The sequence below is a fragment of the Oryctolagus cuniculus genome, chromosome 5 (genome assembly GCF_051225735.1).
Source record: "Oryctolagus cuniculus isolate XC-2025 breed Fujian yellow rabbit chromosome 5, ASM5122573v1, whole genome shotgun sequence".
In the NCBI taxonomy this organism is placed as follows: Eukaryota; Metazoa; Chordata; class Mammalia; order Lagomorpha; family Leporidae; genus Oryctolagus; species Oryctolagus cuniculus.
Genome location: NC_142871.1, coordinates 166714475 through 166728135, shown reverse-complemented (window position 1 = coordinate 166728135; position 13661 = coordinate 166714475). Strand labels below are relative to the sequence as shown.

Genomic DNA, 13661 nt, shown 5'->3' with positions numbered 1-13661 from the left:
ATTCATCACCCAAACTAATATCCAGATCGTAGCACCCTCTAAAATATTTATTTATTTGAAACTCAGACTTACAGAGGGAGAGGGAGAGGGAGAGGGAGAGGGAGAGGGAGAGGGAGAGGGAGAGGGAGAGGGAGAGGGAGAGGGAGAGGGAGAGGGAGAGAGAGAGACCTTCCATTTACTGGTTCACTCATCAGCTGGCTGCAATGGATGAGGCTGGACTAGGCCAAAGCCAGGAGCCAGGAGCTTCTTCCAGGTTTCCACAAGGGAGGCAGGGCCAAGCACTGGGACTGTCTTCTGTTACTCTCTCCTGGCAATTAGCAGGGAGCTGGATCAGACGTGGAGCGGCTGGGACTCGAACCAGCACACATATGGGATGCCAGTGCCGCAGCTGTGGGAAGGCTCCACCTACATCACAACGCTGGCCCAAATTCCCAGTTCTTAATGGCTGGAGACAGTGATGTTTTATTTCATGCACCTGCTACAGGTCCACCTGGTGATCACTTCCCGTGGGCCGCCTCCAGGGGCCCAGGCAGAGGGAAAGGCCACTGGTGACCGGGGCAAGGGAGGGGTGACCTGCTTCCTGGCTCTTTGAGGTTTCTCCCCGGCGTGGCACACGTATCTGCTGCTCATGTTTCGTGAGCCGTACGCGTCGCATCTCCCGGGGAAGCACCGTTTCTCCACACATCCAGAAAGGAAAGGGCAGCTAAGCTGGGGAGGAGGTCGGTGAAGCCGCAGGGCCTCAGACCACGGAGAGCGCCGTGAGCTGCCACGGGAGGTGGGTGAGGCCCTCGGATTTCTTGGAGATGCCGAGGGACTGATTCTAACTCCCAAGGACCGGTCAGGACAAAATGAGAGTCTAGTGTGTGTGGGAGCGGGGTCTCACTGTGTGTGCTGCCCCTGACTTGAGTGGGTGTGCAGGGAGACGGAGCCAGCACGGACGTGGTGGAGGGGTCCTGGGAGCCTTGTGCCTCTAAGCAGAATAGAGGCGGAAGGTAGAGAAGAGACCGAGTTAAAGACCCTGTCCTGCCCTGGGGCGTTGGCACCTGCTGTGCGTGTAAATCCTCTGGCACCAGGCTTGGCAGGCAGCAAACATCCAACAGTGGCTCCATCTGGCCCTTCGCTCCCTTTTCCAACCTTGCACTTGCTTCTGGCCCCATGGCTTCCAGGCTGAAGGTTTTAGATACAGGAGCCCAATTCTCTGTGTCTCTCTCACTGTCCACTCTGCCTGTCAGAAAGAAAGAAAGAAAGAGAGAAAGAGAGAAAGAGAGAAAGAGAGAAAGAGAGAGAGAAAGAGAGAGAGAGAGAGAGAAAGAGAGAAAGAGAGAGAGAGAGAAAGAGAGAAAGAGAGAAAGAGAGAAAGAGAGAAAGAGAGAAAGAAAGAGAGAAAGAGAGAAAGAGAGAAAGAGAGAAAGAGAGAAAGAGAGAGAGAGAGAAAGAGAGAAAGAGAGAAAGAAAGAGAGAGAGAAAGAAAGAGAAAGAGAGAGAGAAAGAGAGAGAGGGAAAGAGAGAGAGAGAAAGAGAGAGAGAGAGAGAGAGAGAAAGAGAGAGAGAGAAAGAGAGAGAGAGAGAGAGAGAGAGAGAGAGAGAGAGAGAGAGAGAGACCCGAAGTTTATGAAGAGGCGATGACACTTGGAAGAACTGCACTTCTGTGGATTGGGTCAGTGGCTGGAGGGTCCTATGAGACCAACGTTGCCATGGAGAGGGGGTGGCACTGAACACCATCCTGTGGTGTGCTGCCACCACTGAGGTGATGTTACTTAAACTCCCGAGTGCAGGCACGACTGCTCCTGTCTGTTTCCCAGATGCAGGACAAAGACGGAGAAGTGATGTTTCCCTTCGGTACAGGGCTTGGGGGATGCCACCCAGAGATGAGCCCTGGGAGCTGAATGGGGAAGCTGGCTCTGGCCCTGTCTGCTGCCACCTCGGGGGTGGCCTCGGGTGAACCCACGCTGCTCATCTGCAGCCTGAGTCCATTGGACCGCTGGTCCCCTGAGACCTCTTCTCTGTTAACGTTCAAGTCCATCATGACTGCAGAGGCCACGGGGAAGAGAGGCAAGCAGGGGCGGCCAGGGGGAAGAGGAGGGTGGGGGATGACAACAGAGGGAGGGCCAGGGGGAGGGGACATCCAATGCGGGGTCTGTTGAGAATCAAGTACATGGCCTGAAACTCCGTGTCCTTAATGGAGGCTTATTAAATGATGGCGCTGCAGCTGGGCACAGCGGCCGACAATGCATCTCAAAATAGAAAGCATTTATTTGGAAGACAATGATTTCATTTTCCAGGCCGAATTTTCCGTAAAAGAAAACTTAAGTGGTCGATTACATTCTTACCTTTCCGCCTATCTGCCTAAAAGCTATGGTGATAACAGCAGCGTCTTGTGTGTCCTGTGGGCCGGCACTTCCACGGGTGCCTGGGACCCCCTCAGCCCTCACGATGATGTACCCCCCTGCCGGCTGGCAGATCTGCATGCTGTGACCTAGACCTAAGGCACGCGCCCCGCAAGGAAGCAGGAACGCCCAGCGGCAAACTCGGGCCCACTTTATTCCAGAGTGGGCCTTCTCTGTCCTTGGCCTCCCACTCTGTCACCGTGACACCAGGAGATGCAGAGACGGCGGGAGCGTGCCCAGTCCTCTAACAGTCCATGGGCTGTCTCCCCTCATCTACTGTCTCTCTCTGTTTTGACTTATCTTCTCCATGACCTTCTTCTTTCCAGATTTATTTATTCATTTGAAAGCCAGACTTACAGAGATAGAGAGAGGGACCAATCTTCCATCCACTGGTTCACTCCCAGGTGGCCCCAATGGCCAGCGCTGGGCCAGGCAGAAGCCAAGAGCCAGGAGCTTCATCCAGGTCTCCCACATGGGTGGCAGGGGTCAACCACTTGGGCCATCTTCCGCTGCTTTTCCCAAGCCATCAACAGGGAGCTGGGTCAGAAGTGGAACTGCCGGGACTTGAACCGGCGCCCTGTGGGATGCTGCCGTTGCAGGCCTGTTTACAAGGCCTCCACGCCACAAGGCCGGCCGCTCCATGGTCTCCTTATCACCTTTTCTGCTTCTGCCTGACTTGTAGCCTCCTTTCCCTCTTCTCTCATCTTCGTATTTCGGAACAGGTGCAGGCGGAGCCTGTCCCCTCTGAAATGCTAGGGGTCAGAAGGGGTTTGGAGGGAGGCGGGTTTTGGGACACTTGCATGTTACACGCACAACGCGCAGTCTTGGGGAGGGGGCCCGACTCTGACACATGGAATTCACTTGTGTCTCACCTGCACTCCATGCACGTGGCCCACAGGAACTCTTACACAGTATTTGTATCTTACACAGTATTCGCAGTGCACCTGTGCTTTGGTGCGACTCATCGTGTGAGGTCGGGGGTGGGGGCATCATGTCAACACCCAGACAGCTTTGCGTTTTGGACTCCAGATTTTCAGAGGAGGACGTCCAGCTGCCCTCCATTCCCATCGTTCAAGCACAAGGCAGAGAGAGAAGGTACGTGCTGCCCAACCCCGAGCCGGCAGGGAAGGCTGGGAAGCCATTTTGCGCCCAGTCTCCATCCACCTGTTGCCACCTCCACCCCAAGCCTCTGCTGTGATTTTCTTTGGCATCCGTCCAGAGTCTCTTTGTGCACACACAACCATAAAGACATAGTTCTCGTTCCTTCTCCCTTGCCACAACCTGGGAACCCCCGGCTACTCCACGCTCCGCACTTTTCTGTGTCGACCTAGCGATACGTCCGGGAGATCCTTGGATTCTTGCTCTCCGAGGGCCTCCTCGTTCTTCCCCACGACTCTACCGTGTGAGTGCACGGGTGGTTTACTCAGGCAGCTCCTTCGACGCGGACGCTTGGGTGCTTTCCAGGGCTTCAGGACCACAACAGTGCTGTGAGTCATGTGGACGTGTGTCAGCTCATACCTGTCAGGCTTCACCCCAGCAGGGGGTAGCTGGAACAGAGGGCGTCCGCTTGGACTCTTCCTGACTGCCCCTTTGCTGGGAGTTGTGCTGTGTTGCAGTCTGAGAACCAAGGTCAATGCCGGCTTCCCTGGTGCCCAGCCAACAGAGCGCTTTGTCACACTTCTGGAGTTTTACCAATCTGATCAAGAAAAAATTGTATCCTAGCATAGGTTAAATTTTTCACGTCGTTGATTATGGGTGCTGGCAAGCATTTCGGATCATTTGTGCTTGTTGTTCTGCACACTGGCCATGACCTTTGCCCAGTTTTCTATTGATCTTGTGGTCTTTTGGAAGGGGACGGCATTGTGGTGCAGCTGATTAAGCCACTACTTGTGATGCTGTCACAAGTATCAAAGAGCACCCGCCTGAGTCCAGCTGTTCCATTCCAGCTCAGCTCCATGCTCATGAGCCTGGGGAAGCATCAGATAATGAATGTGTACTCGGGCCCCTACCCCCCAATGTGGGAAACTCCAACGGAGTTCTTGGTTCTTGGCTTCAACCTGACCTGGTGCCAGCCGTTGTGGCCATTTAGGGGGTGAACCAGTGGATGGAAGACCTCTCTCTCTATGTCTCTCTTTTTGTCACTCTGCCTTTTAAACAAGTAAAAATAAAAAAGTTTTTTAAAAAATAAAAATGAATTTTGTACCTTTGAGATACTTCATTCTCTGGAAATAAAGTACTTCCTGAGCTGCAAGCCACCGATTTCCCCCAGTTTGTGACTTTTTTTTCCTTGTGTTGTGCTTTGCTTTTGTTTTCTTTTTTTTCTTTCTTTCTTTTTTTTTCTGACAGGCAGAGTTAGACAGTGACAGAGAGAAAGGTCTTCCTTTTCTGTTGGTTCACCCCCCAAATGGCCGCTACGGCCAGTGCTGCGCCGATCTGAAGGCAGGAGCCAGGTGCTTCCTCCTGGTCTCCCATGTGGGTGCAGGGCCCAAGCACTTGGGCCATCCTCCACTGCCTTCCCGGGCCACAGCAGAGAGCTGGACTGGAAGAGGGGCAACTGGGACAGAATCCGGTGCCCCAACCGGGACTAGAACCTGGGGTGCCGGCGCTGCAGGCGGAGGATTAGCCTAGTGAGCCACGGCGCCGGCCTGCTTTTGTTTTCTATGCAGGCTTTTTAAGAACGATCTTTTCATTTGGTCCTTTAGAGTTGAGAGAGATGGCAGTCTATTCCAAGGTGACTCTATCAATCAGAGTTCCAGTAAGAAGCAAATTAGGATCATTCAAGAGGGGTTTCTGTTCGAAGGGACTAATTGCATAAACCCCACAAGGGCTTATTACAAGCACAGGGCAAGTTTTAGGGGACATCTAAGGGGTGGTGCAGGAATCGAGAGGCAGCCCCAACACCGGTGTCATCACCCCGCACCCAAGGGACCGGATGGCAGCGGCGTGAGCTCAGCCTGGAAGGAGACAGCAGGGCCTCGGGTGAGCAGGCTGCTTGCAGGCGAGGCCTGGGCAGCGACAGGCGCCTGCAGGGGGACCTGGGGAACAGACACCCTGTCCTCCTGTCCTTGCCACGGCTCCCATTGGCCCCATGGAGGGTGGCTGTCCAGGGCTTAGGCGAGGGGGTGGTCTGAGCCCTGCAGGGTGAGGGGCACTGGCAGAGCTCCACACCTGCTGGTAGTGTTTACCTGGTTTTCCTTTCTTGGTATTTGAGACCCTGACCCCTTGGTCGTCCCCACTAAACCACTATCATACGGTCATCCACATGTCCCAGGACTGTTTACTACTAAGGCTGCCTCTGGGGCCGGGGCTGTGCTGCAGTGGGGTAAGCCGCTGCCTGCAATGCTGGCATCCTGTGCGGGTGCCGGTCCCAGTCCTGGCTGCCTCACTTCTGATCCAGCCTCCTGCTAATGCACCTGGGAAAGTAATGTTAGATCGGCCCAACGCCTTGGGCTACTGCACCCACGTGGAGACCTGTATGATGCTCCTGGCTCCTGCTTTGGCTTGGAGCCAGCTATTGTGGCCATTTAGGGAATAAAACAGGGGATGGAAGACCTCTCTCTCTCTCTCTCCCTCTTTCTCTGTAACTCTGCCTTTCTAATAAATAAAATAAATCTTTAAAAAGAAACCCACCTTTACCACTGGTTACTCATTTTTATCAGATATTAATTTTCCACATAGGAGGGTACCTCACAAAGTTTATGGAAAATGGAATAAAAAGATCATTTATTTTGGTGCAAAATATTTTTATAATCCATGCGTAGGTTTTTCCTTGTGCAGCTTGTCTGTGCACTTCCTGAAGATTCCTTGTATGCATGGATCCCAAAAATTTTGTGCCACAATAAACTTCTTTGATTCCACTTTCCATGAAACTTCAAAAATTTTTTAAACATTCATTTATTTATTTGAAAGGCAGGGTTACAGAGAAAGAGGGAGACACAGAGACAGAGAGAAATCCTCCATCTGCTGGTTTACTCCCCAAAATGGTCAAAACAATCGGGGCTGGGCCAGGCCGAAGCCAGGAGACTCCATCTGGGTCTCCCACGTGGGTGCAGGGGCCCAAGTGCTTGGGCCATCTTCTACTGCTCTCCCAGAAGCATTAGCGGGGAGCTGGGTCGGAAGCGGAGTGGCCAGGTCTAGAACCGGCGCTCACAGGAGATGCCAGCATCGCAGGTGATAGTGCACCCGCATGCCACTTGCCGGCCCCTGTCATGACTTCTGAGTGCTTGGGACTACTTCTAGAGTTCCTCTTCTGTTCCATTGGGCTGTCTGTCCCCTCGGTACCATTCCACACAAATTACCAAGACCTCGGGTGGAACTTGGTGCCTGAGGAGGCCGAGCCCTCCCGTTTTCTTCTCACTTAGTGTTTCCTTGGGCTACAATTGCTTGCTTACGCGGAACATATCTGCTTAGCTACTTCTGAAGGCAGGAAACTTGTCGGGAAGTTTGGGGAAGTGTGCTAAATCTGTACATTTGTTTATGGAAGATTCAGGTTCAGGACGTAGTTCTTTCAAATAACGATTTGTGAAGAATCTGGGAAGACGATGCCTTCCTAAGTGAGAAAAGTCATCACAGTAAGGGGACTGACAGGCCCTAGCAGGTGCCTACCGATAGGACGCCCTGCGGACACATCCCTCAATGAGGAGGGACCCTGAGTCTAATCAGGACAGCTTCTTGTGCAAAATGAAACTAGAGGACACTCTCCCAAAGAGGTGGCTTGTGTGGTTCAACAAGGCCAGGATCTTCAGGGACAGCAGAAGGCTGAGGGCCTATCCCAGGCCAAGAACAAGAAGGGCACAAGACAGCGGCGTGCACTGCGTGGTCTGCTTGGTGCTGGATCAGACAGAAAGGCCCACGCAGGATGCGAACGGGGGATGGATCAAAGCAGAATGTCCCAGTCCATTAGCTCATATGTGCTACCCATGTCAAATGACCCGAACGTGACCGTGGTAGCGTGGGTGGTTTTATAAGAGAATGTTCTCGTGGGTACAACATTTGTGCTGAGGAAGGAATAATGGTGCCCATCATTAGCTTTCAAATTATTCAGAAAAATTAATAAATGATATGCGTTATATATTGAGAAAGGGACAATGAAGCAATGGAGTCAGGAGAGTCATAATTGGTCTCTGGACGCAGAACGTGTGGCAGTTCTGCGTGATATTCTTGCACCTCTTCCGTAGATTTAAAATGATTCAAAAGTTAGGAAGTGGCTGGCGCCGCGGCTCACTAGGCTAATCCTCCACCTGTGGCGCCGGCACACCGGGTTCTAGTCCCGGTCGGGGCGCCGGATTCTGTCCCGGTTGCTCCTCTTCCAGGCCAGCTCTCTGCTGTGGCCAGGGAGGGCAGTGGAGGATGGCCCAGGTGCTTGGGCCCTGCACCCCATGGGAGACCAGGAGAAGCACCTGGCTCCTGCCTTCGGATCAGCGCAGTGCGCCAGCTGCAGCGGCCATTGGGGGGTGAACCAACAGCAAAAGGAAGACCTTTCTCTCTCTCTCTCTCTCACTGTCCACTCTGCCTGTCAAACAAAACAAAACAAAACAAAAGTTAGGAAGTGAGAATAAAAGAAGCTTTGGGTCAGCGGGAGGTCAGAAGAGCAGATTAGATGGTGTGAGCTCCTTCCTGCTTCTAGCCAATTTGGGCTTCACTCTGCCTGTGAAAGTTTTACGATTTGCATTATGTATTTTTTTACTTGAGAGGGAGAAAGACGGAAAGAGAGCAGAGACAGAGAGAGAGATCTCCTCTTCCGCCTGCCGGGACTGGGTCTGGGAACTGAGCCCACGTCTCTTCTAAGGGTGGCAGGCACCCCATGGCCTGAGCCAGCACCTGCTGCCCTCCAGGGCGCACACTAGCAGGAAGCTGGAGTTAGGAGACAGAGCTAGGAATTGAAGCCAGCACTCCAACGTGGGCTGCAGGTGTCTTTAACCACTAGGCTAAACACCCACCCCTTGATTCTGCCTTTGAACACGTTCAAAAACCAGGTTTAACATTAATCAATGAATCCCTGCTAGTAAATCTTATTCCGCCCTTGAGCGAATTGTCCCTGCTCTCGTGACAACACCCATGGAAACACACAGAGCCCTGTCATTCCCCGGCATGACCCATTCTTCCCCCGGAGCGTTTGCCACGTGTTCAGCAAAGAACCAGAGAGCAGGCAGCAGACCACAGCTGCGGATTGGGGTTTTCCTAGTGTCCTGACCCTAAGATGACACTCGATTTTGATTTTCAAAACCAAGGGGGACCCCCCTGAGGCTCTTCTTTGGGTCCATCGCTGTGATAACAAGACCATCGGCCATCACCCATGTACCTGTCCCCACTGGCGGGGCGCCCACATGTGCCAGGCCAGCGCTATGTTCCGCACTCCCATGCAGGCGCTGTTTTCCCAGAGCAATCTCGTGCCTAGGTGGTCTTGGCACGCCCATTTGACAGATGTGGGAGGTGAGCCAGCCCTGGCCTGGCCAGTGGTGGGGATGGGGGGTACGCAGGTCTAGAGCCTGTCTCCTCGTCTCCAGACTCTGGTGTGTGTCAGGGCCAGGGCCACGCGTGGCTTCCCACAGCACGGCAGGCCTCCAGCCACAAGGAAATGGTGAGAAAGCCTGATAGCCCCAGGAACAGAGTGTGCCCAGTGTGGACTGGTGCTGCGGTGAGCGGGAGTCCTGCGCGGCGAGGGACCCGGCCTCCAGGAGCCGGGAGAAGGGCTGTGTGCACGCAGCGTGAGCTCCAAGAAAGGACTCACAGGCACGTCCTGCGCGTGTGGAGGCAGCTGCGGGGTCGGCACGAAAGGAAACAGATGCTCGCTTCCCCACAAACACAGAACCACTGAGAGGTGGGAACAGGAAGGCGGCGTGCGCGGGACGACTGTGTCCCGAGCAGCAGACAGGAAGTGGCCTCCCGTCTGGTGAGCCTTCTCCTTGACAAGTGGGGTCCCGTGTTTCCTGAGTGCTCTTCTGCTGGGCTCTGTGCTGCTGCTGCCGCTATGTGTATCACACACGCACACACGCACGCACACACACACATGCACACACATGCACACACGTACACACATACACACACACACTTGCACACACACAAATACGCACATGCACACATTCACAGGCACACTCATACACACATGCACATGTACACACACGCGCACGCACATACACACATGCACACATACACACACGTGCGCACACATGCATGCACACACATACACACACATGCACATACACACGTGCACACACATGCATGCACACACATACACACGTACACACACACATGACTGATTAAGACTGAGGCTCATCCTGGTTACCTCATGCCCCAGAATTCTGCTGGGTTATTAATCCTCACCTCTTGGCAGAGCCAGATGGAGTGGTGAGGTGCCTCTCACCATTGGTGCTCCATCCGGGTCCCTGGGATCCCTCTTCCTGTTCCTCAGTACCTGAGCCTGGGCGCCCTAGTGCCTTTCAAACAAACAGAAGAATGCCACAAGGCTGTCAGCCCCTTAGCGTCTCCCAGTGCCAGGCGGCTTTCCCCGGCCCCTGCTCCCGAGCCGTGGCAGAGGGGGCCCATGAGAGCCTGTTCCTGTCATCCCAGGGAATGGCCCACCAGGAAGCTCTGTCCGGCTCAACCCCGCCTCTCTGAGTGCCAGGCTGCGGGAGGTCCCCCATCACTGCTGTGCAGAAGTGGCCTCCGTGCCTGACATCCAGGCTATGGCTGCCACTAGGGCCTTGCAGCACAGGGCGTGTGGCAGCATCCAAAAATCCAGACAGCTGCACAAACAGGCCGCACTTGGGAGGCAAGAAAAGAGCCCTTGCCTGGAACCTGCACGGCCCCGAGTGTCCCTCTGTGTCCTCCTCCTTGGAGAGGGGCCTGGGACACAGTGATCTCTGACATCCAGCCAGCTCCCGGTCTCTGTTACTCAACAGCCGGGAAAGCGTTCACATGAGCGTTTGTTTCCCTCCCCTCCCCTCGTTCTGAGTTAGTTATGAGGCTCCAGAATCAGGTAATCAGACCAAACCTGGACACAGAAGGCAGCCCCGGGGGGCAGCTATTTTTGCTGGGTTTCTTGGCTTCAGACCCGGCTCGTTAGCAGGTGCTTCTTGATACTTCGACGAGGGGGCGATGCCACGCTGTGGCCCCTTCCATCCTCAGCCTGCAGATCTCCAAGCCTGTGCCAAGGCCTCTCCGTGGCTCCCAGGGTGGCGGGGCGCAGGCCAGACTCGAATGACATCTGAGGAAAGGAAAAGGAAACAGACGGAGCCGGTGGCCGCGTGGCCTTTCTGGCCAGAGGCAGCGCTTGGCCCGAGCCAGGCTCTGGGGATGAGTCAGCAGAGGGGCGCAGAGGTGGCCTGGCAGGTCCTGCATCCGTGATGGGGCAGAGTGCTGATCGCTCTGGGGTGCAAACGAGAGGGAGAGAGTCACGCACACCAGACAGGCACAGAGACAGGCGCGAGACAGTTGGTCTCGATTTCCCTCCCCGGGAACCTGTGATTGTTAGAGCGACAGCCAGGTTCCCTGCGTGCATGCGGGGTTTGTGCTAAGCCCTGAGTCACTGCTGCAGCCTTCCAAATGGGTTGGAGGTGAGCTGGCGTGGGAGGGGCAGGGAGGCCGGGGAGGTGGGAGCTGCTGGGCTGTGGGCAGCCGCCGGCTCGCCCGCTCGCCCGTGAGCGTCTGTCCGCAGGGGCGGGCGATGCTCACTTCTGAGCTGGGGGAGCTGTCACCGCTGGCTTTCTACCAGCAGGCTCTGCTCTCCCAAGGTTGGCACTACTCTGGCCGTCCGGAGTGCAGTGCTGGAGTAGGGGCGCTGCGTCCATTCCAGACAGAAAGAAGAGAATCCTTTTCCCTCTCCGCTCAGGGGCCAGCTCCGCTGGGGACTGCCCTCTCTCATCAGCGGCGTCTGAAATGAACATCCCAGGGTTTGGCGGGTGCAAAGGAGAGATGCCCAATTGCAGCCTTGGACTAGCTTCCCGGCGCAATGGGCGCGAGTGCAGAGGGCGGGGCTTGGCAGGTGTGCCGTGGTCTGGCTGTGCATCCTCTGGTACCGCACTCCGCTTGATGAGCAGCCAGCTGACCCACTCAGCAGCGACCAGGGGCGGAGCCTGCTGCTGCCTGCCGAGCCTCACCCACGGCTGAGCCCTGGGTGCTTGGAGGCTCTCGCGAGGCTGTGACGACTGTCGGGAGAAAGTGCCTAACTGAACCACCTCGCGAGTTAGGTCTAAAATGATAAAAGTCACTGCTTTTAAATTTTATTCATTTTATAAAAGAACAGAAAGAAACCAGAGTTGTTGAAGCTTGCGTGTTCTTTACCACAAAGGAGATTATTTCTCTAAGGGCAAGGGCAGAGCGTGTGCATACTTCTGACAGGTGTGGATATTACATGTGCACGCATGTGCCCTCCCAGGCACTGTGGGTCTCCATTCTAGAATGTGTCAGTCGGTGGGCTGGTGTCGTGCACAGTTGGTTAAGTCACCGCCTGTGACGCCAAGAGGCAATGTTGGAGCAAGGTTTTGAGTCCTGGCTGCTCCACTTCCCATCGAGCTCCCTGCTAACACTCCTGGGAAAGCAGTGGACGATGACCCAAGTGCTTGGGTCCCTGCACACATGTGGAGGGGACCAGAATGGAGTTCCTGGCTCCTGGATTCTGCCTGGCTCAGCCCCAGATGTTGTGGCCATTTTGGGAGTGAGCCAGTGGTTGGGTGATTCCCCTCCAACTCTGTTGCTGACTTTCAAATAAATAAATAAATAAATAAATATTTAAAAAGAGAGACCATGTCAATAACCTTCCTCCAAAGAGAGAGAAGGATGTCGGGGCTTCCACACTGTGGTTACTTCTCCTTTATTCCTTCCTATTTTAGTTATGTTCTATTGTGGGTTAAATTGTGTCCCCCAAAAGACCTTATTTGGAAATGGGGACCTTGCAGAAGCAATCAAGTTAGGGTGGGGTCACCTGGGGTAGGTGAGCCATGTCATTCGTAAGAAGAGAGAGATTGGGGCACAGACACGCAGAGGGAGGAGGCCACGTGCGGACGAGGCCAGGCTGGGGGATGTGCCTGTCGCCAAGGGCGCCAAGCGGTGCTGGCCACCACCAGAGGCTGGGACCTCAGAGCCTAACCTCTGGGCAGTCTACACATTCCCCTACTTCTCGATGTGTTTTACCCCTGCTGTCTTCCCGAATATGCCCTTTTGGACATGAATGAAAAACAAAAGTGACATCAGCTAGGTGAGTGCTCTGGGGGTCCTGCCATCATCAACACTCACCATGGTTTATCCATCACCACGGACCTTCTGGGCCCAAAGCCCTGTTCCAGGTATGCTCTCGATGACTCAGCATAAATGACTCAGCATAAATGCGTATACGCTGCTCGTTGGGCTATGCTTGAGGGAGCAGAGGCACCAAAGAAGTCAGCTGCTTACAGCTGGGCCCAGGAATCACCCAGAGCCACCCAGAGCCTCGGGTCCATCCGCTTCCACTGCAGACCACACTGCCTCCCAGACCAGCTCATCTGGGCTCAGCAGAACCCGGCGGTGGGGCTTCTTGGGCCTAAGGTGGAATTAGTCCCCCTCCACGTTCCCACGACCAGGAGAGCAGTGACTCTAGTGTGCAGTGTCGTCCGAGGCACTGGCTTCAGGATGGAATCTCAAGTCCTTTCCTCCTCCTCTTCTCAGCCTTGGAGACGCTGCTGGGGGCACACGTGCTGCGTGCGCCATGTTGTGAGCTCATGGAGAGAGGAGGCTCAGCTTGCTGTCTTCCCAGCCCCCTGATTCTGTCTTGAACACACCAGGGCCTTCATCCCTGCTTGTTGAACTGGCTTGGATCCATCCATTCTTCCTCAAAGGATGATGGTTAGACACGGAGCATATTCCAAGTAGATTCCAAAGGCCGCTCCACAAAGAGATACCAAGTGAATGAGCACCGGGTGCTGTGCAGGATTTCAACGGTGGCTCAGCCTGCGACCACACTGGGGTCCAGTGTGGGGTCAGGGCAGCGGTCCTCCAACAGTGGCATTCTCACATCTGCACGCCGGTTCAAGCCTCAGTTGCTCCACTTCTGGTCCAGTTCCCTGCTAATGAGCCTGGGAGACAGAAGAGGAGGGCCCAAGTGCTTGGGCCCCCGTCACCCATGTGGGAGACCCAGATGGAGTTCCAGTTTCTTGTCTTCAGCTTGACCCAGCCCAGGCTGCTGTGCCCATTTGGGGAGTGAACCAGCAGATGGAAGATCTGTCTCTCTCTCTCTCTCTCTCTGTGTGTGTGTGTAACTCTGACTTTCAAATAAATAAATCCCCAAAAGAACAAAAGAAA

General features: G+C 54.6%; 2 long non-coding RNA genes across 4 annotated transcripts; one reads left to right on the top strand and one right to left on the bottom strand.

The window, feature by feature from the left end:
- Positions 1 to 24: 24 nt before the first annotated feature.
- LOC149126853 (uncharacterized) lies at positions 25 to 13033 on the bottom strand. Of its 3 annotated transcripts, none has more exons than XR_016234357.1 (3): positions 11061 to 13033; positions 10381 to 10593; positions 25 to 1221 (listed from the first exon to the last, which is right to left on the bottom strand). It is a non-coding gene; the product is annotated as an uncharacterized LOC149126853 (long non-coding RNA). The 3 variants fall into 3 exon arrangements; XR_016234356.1 differs by lacking the exon at positions 11061 to 13033 and adding an exon at positions 9711 to 9823 and having other exon boundaries at positions 25 to 1225; positions 10381 to 10578; XR_016234355.1 differs by lacking the exon at positions 11061 to 13033 and having other exon boundaries at positions 10381 to 11053.
- On the top strand, positions 10685 to 13661 carry LOC149126852 (uncharacterized). The gene is made up of 2 exons (XR_016234358.1): positions 10685 to 10942; positions 13029 to 13661. It is a non-coding gene; the product is annotated as an uncharacterized LOC149126852 (long non-coding RNA).